Genomic DNA, 9,214 nt, shown 5'->3' on the forward strand with positions numbered 1-9,214 from the left:
GGGAATGTTACCAGATGATGAGGCAGCAGGGCCCAGCAGCAGCAGCCCTAGTCAAATGCAATTTGTGCAAAAGCATACTGATTCTGAAAGTGATTCAGAGCCGGCTGTGAGGAAAGAAGATGAAGATTCCACATTTTCCTATTTTGCACGGCCTCGTCCAGGTGAGCTAGAATTGCTTTTTCAACATTATCCATGCCAAACATCTTTACACACCATACTCAGCAAAGTCTTCTTTTTTTCCACAAAGATGGGACTAACAGAAAATGGCTTTCTTACTGTGAAAAAAAAAAAAGATCTCATTGACACAAGGTAAAAATCATGCAAGAACTGCACCTTGTGTTGCTATCGAGCTCTCCTGAAATACAACCTATTCATAGATGCGTATAACGTCATTGGGCTTGCATACAAATATGTCCTTTCTCTGCCAGTCACCCAAGTGGTATGTGATAGGAGTTTTTCAATTCTTAAGTTTAAAAAAAAACAGATTTAGGAGTACACTGTCACTGGATAATCTGGAGGCGTTTATGTTAATGTCAACGGAAAAGGATATTCTCTCCAGGATATCTCTTAGGTATTTAAAAAAAAATACTGAAATAGGTCGTCAGTTATATGAATCAATTTTTGGAGCTTAAATATGTCTAGTGGGGTGCATGAGTCTCCCAATCCGACTCTGTCTGTGTAGTCTTAGTTAGTCCTGTATAGTCTCACTATGTTGTTTTGTATGTAGCGCCCTGATGCTGGAAGATCTTTGATTCATTTCATTGTGTACTGTACCAGCTGTATATATGGTTGAAATGACAATAAAGCCACTTGACTTGACTTAACTTAATGAGTGAGGTCAGAGTAGAATGGCCAGATTGATTTGATTTGACAGAAAGGCTATGGAAATTCAAATAACCACTGTGTTGATCAGAAAAGCATCTCAGCATGCACAAAACATAAAACCTTGAGGTGGATAGGCTACAACAGCAGAAGACCACACTGGGTTCCACTTCTACCAGCCAAGAACAGGAATCTGAGGACTGAGTGGGCACAGGCTCAATGAAACTGAACACTTGGTGATGTTTTTCCAATATTCTTGGTGAGGTGCTAACATTTTGGGTGTGTGCCTTGAATGAAACTCAACATGGAGGGGCTTAATTTGTTTACATTTCCAAACAGCTAGTTTTAGTTTCATCAAAATAGACATTACTGTAAATTAGGACAGATAGAATTACTATGCGCATACAGTATGTAGCGAAGTAAAATATTTTCTTAATACTTTCTCAGAAATTTTGATCAGTCTACATGAGAACCACTCAAATCTAATAGAATTCTCTGATCTTCTGCAGACACAAAAACACAAAACCCACAATCTCTTTCCCCTTCTCACGTTCCTACATTGTCTCTCACACAGACACATATAATCATTCGTTTTGCTTAATTAGTTTTTGCACTTGGATGAAAGCTGGTCCACTGGGCTTTTGTTACAGGGTCAATTATGGGCGAGAAGAAGTTGAAGGCTTTAAAAGCAAATAAGAAATGTAATTCCCCCCATGCTAAATAAAGGGGGGGGGGGGCCTCTGATTATTCCAAACGGATGTAATTATGAGTGAATGTGTCTCTCGGCTGGGAGAGATCTATAATATGTAGGCTCATAATGCATGGCAGTTCCTGGCATTCGGAATGAAAATATGTTGCACACAACTTTTTAATGACATTGGGCAACTATTCATCAAAGGGTGTGTGCAGCACTGGGAACTTGCATGGTTACTCAGAGGCAAACACTGTGAAGAGTTTTCCAAGGTTCTCTTTAAAACTAGTGTTCTTTTGATGCCTTTGAACAAATGTCCAAAGTCTAAAATCAAAGGCTACACCCATTATCGAAGCTTAATTTGACTAGTGTATCACTAAATAGGGATAGACTTTGGTTCTTCAGATTTGGTGGTGAAGTGAGTAACATTGCTGATACGCAACTCCAGGGTCCTTGGTTTGATCTGGAGCTTGGCAAACTGTCTTTCTATGTTCTCCTACAGGTTTTCTCCAACTTCCTCTGACGTCCCAAAAACATGTCAGTAGGTGAAATAACTACTCTAAATTGTCTTGTGATTAGCAGGGTGTAGGATCAAGAGTGTATTCCTGCTTTGAGCCCTGTGTTCCCAAGATAGGTTCCTGAACTGTTGCAACCCTGACCCTTATTGAAGACGAATGAATGAATATCCTAAAATCTCTTCTCACGTCAAGAAAGGTATAGGGTCAGAGAGTAGGGTTGCTCCAGGAGCAGTTAGGTTGTGTCATATTAAGGGCCAAGGCATGGCAGATCAGGACAGTTTCTTTTGTACCCTTCTATGTGCAGGCTCACTCATGTCATTCTCTTCCACCCACCAAGCACCATACATCCATGGACATTGTATTTTGGGCTAAATCTGTGTCATGGCCTTTATTTAGCCCAAAATTAGTTGTTGAAAATTGGGCTCTGTTTAGTCTGTCTCATTTGGTCCAATGGATGGACGTCAACGTCCTGAAAAAGATGATTTTTCACCTTTCACTTTTCAAACAAATCTCATCATTGTTGAGACATTGGCAAAGCTTTCTTTTCAATGAGTTTTTGCTGGGTGGACAATGATGTAAACTCAAGACTCCTAGTCTTGGTTGAACTGTGGCCGCTCCATAAACTCCATTTTAAACCAGCCACCTAAAGTTAACATCTACTGTCCTTCTCAGACCTAACTAAGTTTATGCAATACATTTTAAATTGTAGCCCTATGCATATTTCACATGCTTTCTCCTAGCAGTCTTGGTGTTATTTTAGGCTGCGACAAATGTGTCCGATTGATAAGCAGGTTTCAAATTCGGTTTCCAAAGAAAGTTTGGATAATCATGTGACAGTCAGTCAGGTGTGTAATAATTTCCAAGTGGATTGCTGTGGCAAAATTTGGCAACACATCAGAGACTGAGAAGAAACTGTTGAGGGAAAAAAATAGGTGCTGGAAACACCAGAGGATGCTGAGAGCAGAGTGTAAATTTAAACCTAAAAAAGGCTCTCCAGAAGCTTGCTAATTAAAGCAGGTGAGAAGTTGACTGTGACAGGCTGAATTTAGCATTGACACCTTACTGTGGAGCAGATATAGCGATAGAAAGGGGAAATTTGGAGCCTGAAACACTGTTTATGAGTATGCACACAATAATTTAGCAGCTGACCTTTTCAAGTGGTTGAGCTTTGGTCCACTGACAACGTTGCAGATCTATATTACATTTTAAGTGATAAAATCTTTCTACAAAGGAAGAGCTCTGATGAAAAATAAGATTCCCAATTGACTAGGCCAGATATTTCGAGCATGTCCAAAATTTTTGTTTTTTTTAGATGTAGCTTGATGGCAAAGTTCACAACACTTGCCTGCATACGATATGCAGTTAATCGATACTATTTGCACTCATCACTCAGTATGTTTACATGGACAACAATAATCTGATATTAACCCGATTAAGACGATACTCTGATTAAACTACCATGTAAACAGCGATTATTGATGACCTTAATCCAACTAAAGTCATACTCGAAGTAAACACAAATGGAATTAAGACGTGTGGAGTATTCCTGTTTTAGTCGCATTATCGACATGTATTACAGACATGTACACACCTTAATCACGCTATTAACGTCATGTGGGAGTTTTCACTGCATTTTGCGACAGGACACGTACACACGACAGTGCTCAACCATTTGATCGCAAACAAGAGAGCACAGCTGCGTCCCAAACCACGTACTTACCTACTATATAGTAGGCGAAATACATGTATTTTGGCAACTATACTGTAGGTAAGTACGAGGTTTTAGATGCAGCCCACGGCTTCAAGCAGTCGTCTATTAGCACGTATAGCATGTCAAATAATTAATTGAACTTGTAGCTTTCATAAAATTATAAATGAAACACCCCAAACTATATACGGTACCATAACGAAGACGAACTGACTACGTTTACATGGATAACAATAATCTAGTTATTGACCTTATTCTGAATAAGACAATATTGTGATTAAGGTGTTTACATGAGTCGCTTTTAGAATACTCCTTTCATGTTCCTGTTTTACAGCTTATAGAACATAGATCGATTAACAGCACACGTCATTACGTCACCGTGCCACGCCGTCCGACGTTCCCTCCAGAATTTCACGTATCGACGTACACTTCGTCTTTGTTATGGAACCGTATACAGTTTTGGGTGTTTCATTTTTAATTTTACGAAAGCATCAAGTGCAGTCAATTATTTGTCACGCTGTACATGCAAATAGACGGCTGCTTGAAGCCGTGGGCTGCGTCCGAAACTGTGTACTTACTTCCTATATAGTAGCCGATATACATGTATTTCACCTACTATATAGTAGATAAATATGCGGTTTCGGACGCAACCGTGCTCTCTTGTTTGCCGTCAAACGGTTGAGCACTGCCGTGTGTGTACGTGTCCTGTCGCAAAATGTGGTGAGAACTCCCACACGAGGTTAATAGTGTGATTAAGGTGTTTACATGTCTGTAATGAACATCGATAATGCATCTAAAACAGGAATACTCCACATCTTAACTAGATTTGTGTTTACTTCGAGTATGACTTTAGTTGGATTAAGGTAATAAAAAATTACTGTCTACATGATAGTTTCTTAATCAGAGTATTGTCTTAATCGGGTTAATATTGGATTATTGTGTAAACGTACTAATTGACTAGGTCTTGCTTTCAGTGACTAGGCCGGCCTCACCAGGCCACACCTCCTCCAACATCTAATCTGCTCTGGAATACATCAGCTCCTTGGATCAATACATTTCTGTAGGAATTAGATATCATTTAAGACACCACAAAATATTTCACCTATGAGACACAGTCATAAAATGGAAAAAAAAAAAATCAGATAAAATATCACATGTATTGTGTGAGAATCCATTATAGCACACTATGCTGGTTGTCTTTCTAGTTGGATAAGGCTGCTGAGCTGTGATAAAGAACTGTGGAATTTTCGAACTCACCTTGTGCTATATTACTGCATTCACTGAGCACTGTGAGCAGTGATGCATTTCTATGCGTCACTGCTTTCCACGGTAAATGAACCCTAAATTACACTCACTCCACATTCACAGGTTTATCAGCACAGGTAATTGAAGCTAGCAAATCTAAGTATGGCTCTTACACTGAAAGGCTGTACTTTGGGTTTAAAAATATTTGTTAAGTACAGTACAATACTAATTTATTTTATACTACTGTAAAATTCTATTGAATTCTTGAATCTGATTTGCTTAGAAGATGTTTAATTTTCTAAAACAACATGGTTCTGACAGTAGTTCCGGCTGTAAAGCAATTCGGAGGTTTACAGTATATTAATGCACTGGTTCTAATGCATTATTGTTTCTATCGCAACAGCTAATACAAGGGACTTGTATGGTGTATGAGCTACATAATCTAATAATAATAATAATAATAATAATAATAATAATAATAATAATAATAATAATAGACAGATTTTGTTATTTAACCAAAGAAAACATTAAATCATTGATATGGTGAAGCTTTGTGTAAGTAGATGTAGTAGATGTAGATTTAGGGAAGGAGTCTCCAGTGTCAGTCAGCAAGTTCTCCACAAATGGGAACATTTTCACAAGAGGGCTTTTGTGAGTTAATATGACAAGCTGTTTTTTGTATGTTTGTTTGTTTTATTGAGGGAATAACTGTTTATAGCTAGTGTAATGTAAGTGATGTCACTATAAATTGTTAAAAGTACTACATCCATCCATTTTCCATACTGCTTATCCTACACAGGGTCATGGGGGAGCCTGGAGCCTCTCCCACTCAGGGCGCAAGGCGGAGAACAAGTCTCAGGCTATTCTTGTGATAACTGGACTGCAACCGAGTGTGGAAAAAATTAAAAAGGCAAAATGTATTGCAACAAAAATCTCAATAGACCAGGCCAGAAGATCATAAATATAGCAAAAAAAAAAAAAAAAAGAAGCCCCAGTCCCCCTCAGCAATTAGAGGTTGGTCCAGTGATCCGTCCCACCTAACTCGATGAAAAATACAAAATATCAAATATAACATAAAGTAGAAGTAAAAAAAAAAAATGGAAAGAAGGAATCAGCAAGAGAGGTAACAAATGTAGGAGAGAACATGATCATATAATCTTCCAATTGCAGCACTTTGTTTTTTTGTCTACAAAAAAGTACAAAAATCCAATTCACCTACCAGTTTTGGGAGGTGGGAGGAAACTGGAGAACTCTGAGGAAACCCACACAGAGACAGAACATGTGTAACTGTATAGGCAGTAACCTGAGCTCAAACCGATTGAACCAGGGACCCTGGAGCTGTGAGACAGTAACATTACCCTTCTGCACCACCATGCTGCACCAATGTGTATACAAGCTTTTCTCACATGGAGACTTTTACTCATAATGTTCTTATATGTTACATCCTCAACATCATAACAATGTCCACATTTCATTATGCGCTTCATTCATAAGCTTTTGTCATTAGCTCAATAACCAAATCGTAATATCCGGTGTCTTCCAGAGAAGAATAGGTTCTGTCTATTTGATGTTATGCAGAGCAAATCTATAAGATAGAAAGATCTCTGAAATATACTTTGTGGAGTCAAGCTGCTCAGTGATTGCTAACCCAAGGTCACCGGAAGACCTTGTTGGTATTAATGACAAGAGCCAAGCTTAGTGATGATGGCGTTTTGGACAGAGTGACCAGGAAAACATAAAGCTCTGTTGTCAGAACTTTGATTTGAAGGTCTCAAGGACAGGTAGAGTTGAATATTATCACCATAGCAATGATAAAGGAAGCCATGAGAATGAATGACTGATGCTACATTATAATGGGGTCATGTTCCCGAAGGTTCCACATGAAAAGTCCACACGTGATATTTATGTGAGGCATAGATCCTTGAGGGATAGCAATCATCAATCACTGTGACTTGGAGTCCTCAAATTGCCATAATCCCTTGTAGGATATTCTTAAGAGTTATGGGGTGATTTGTCTGAGTGCAATTCCTGTGATGCCAGTTGTAGAGTAATGGTTTACAGCACCAAAAAACTGAACACAGATCCAGTGGTATGAGAATTGAAGACTTGCTGTCCAAGCTCTTGCAGATTGTAAGGTGCCCAAAACCAGGGGAAGCTGGTATATTTGGGTTGGTAGGGCATAGCCTTCCCTGTCTTGTTCTTAAGGTGGATTATTTTGGACTGGTGTGGAACCCAAAACAACACCATTATCAAAGGTTGTAAGAAAAATAAACAGACTAGTATGAAGACGTGAAGCTAGGGCTGATTTCTTTCCTGCCTAGATTATAGATTCAAGCAGCCTATCTGCAGTGTTGCCAAGAAAGTAAAACTGGCCATGCTGTCTGGGTGAGAGGGATGGGATACTCTAACTCCCCTGTGAATCACAGTGACATTAGCCCATCATGGGCGTCTATGAGCTCATGTATGCAAAAGACGGTAGGTAGCGCTTTCCTCTGAGTGTCTAATGCTGCTCTGTAATGGAATAGTTTGAAAAGATGTGGTTGGCTGGCTTCACATGTCTTGGAGCAAGCATGTGTTAGCCCTCACCCTCCCTGGTTGGTGGCTGCCATACGACAAGGAAGGGCTTGCGGGTGTGAACAGGCAGGTCAACACATTGGGGAGAAAATAGATAAAAGTTTTTTGACTGGCAGAGGAAACCCCACGAAGCATGAGAAGAACATGCTAACACCGCACACACACAGGGTGGGGTCAGGATTCAAACCCCCAACCCAAGAGGTGTGAGGCAGGTGTGCTGACCACTAAGCCACTAAGCGTACGGAATAACAGCATCATGCTACTATAACTACAGAGGAGTATCTACTAGTGTACTAGTCAAATGTCCATTACCATGTTTGTCAAAGTTTATGAGCATGAAATATCCGTATGGCAATGTATGTTTGTTTGTAGACTACATACACTAGAATTATAAATACTCTCAACATCCAGAAATTTAAGTACCAGTATAAGAATGCACATAAAAGTAGGCAGGTTGTTATCTTCTCCTTCTTCTTTAAAATAAATAAATAAATTGTTGTTGATTAGCTATCTGGTTAAGTAACAAGGGTGCTAGCATTAAGAGCTGAGTATTTTCTGTGGAATGAATGTGATGAGGCAATGACTTATCAAAATACCTCACTGTTTCCACAGAGCATGATAGCCGACCTCAGGTAATTATCCTAGCTTTTCTTCATTTTGACAAAGTAGCATAACTGAAAAGAAAACAAACACATAGAAGCTTCACTGTAGTTAGCCACTTTTTCTTAGCAGCTTGTAGTGTAGCTTACTACCTGTTGGCTACAGCCGACTCAGCTAGCGAAAAAGGGGTGGGTATATTGTGCTGTGTACAAGGGAAGGCTTATTCGGTGTATGCAACAAGGGGAACCATCTGCTAATTCTGAAAAGCAGGCCAAAAATGCTAGATGCGACTATTGCTGCATGTATTATGTGTTACATACATACTGTATTTTACAAAAGGTATTCTGACAAAACCATCCTCAAGTATGTATACATCATTCCAGCAGTTCTGCATTACATGTCCAACTCTGACTTTTCTTTCATTCATTCATTTTCAGTAAGTGTAAAATAAGTAAGTTTTGTCCTGGTCAGGGTCACTGTGGATTTGGAGTCTATCCCTGGAACACACCCTTATTGGGACTAGGGATGTCATAAGAACCGATACTATGGTACCAAGTCGGTACCAACATTCTTAAAACGTGACGGTACTTGTTTTTCTGCAGTAGTGTTGGTAGTGCTCGTAATGAAGATACCGTTGCAATTCTTCCGGAAGTGAAGGGGGCAGCAAATACGCACAAGAGTTTTAGTCGGTCCACAAGTGGTGAAGAAGAAGAAGAACACCTACAAGCACACAGTAAAAACAACAGAAGATGGTGACAATTTTAGCTCCAACCCGACTCCTTGAGAGGCAAAGAAAGGAAAGGTAGCATCGGCTGCCAGTGTGCAACCGATGCTATCGTTCATTTCAAATAAAGTGAGGAAACACCTGGAATTTGGAGAAACACCTGAAAGTTGGTCCTATATTATGTTTGTTTGAGGCAGCTGGCATTGTAGCCGTGAAACCAGCTAACGTTATGCTCCATGTAATGTTAGCGATAGCCAGTTATTTGTTAACAATGCTAACACATTGCAATCTTATAAACTATCTCCTAATGGGCCATCATGCATCTCCATTCA

Source organism: Ictalurus punctatus, chromosome 20 (genome assembly GCF_001660625.3).
Source record: "Ictalurus punctatus breed USDA103 chromosome 20, Coco_2.0, whole genome shotgun sequence".
Taxonomy (NCBI): domain Eukaryota; kingdom Metazoa; phylum Chordata; class Actinopteri; order Siluriformes; family Ictaluridae; genus Ictalurus; species Ictalurus punctatus.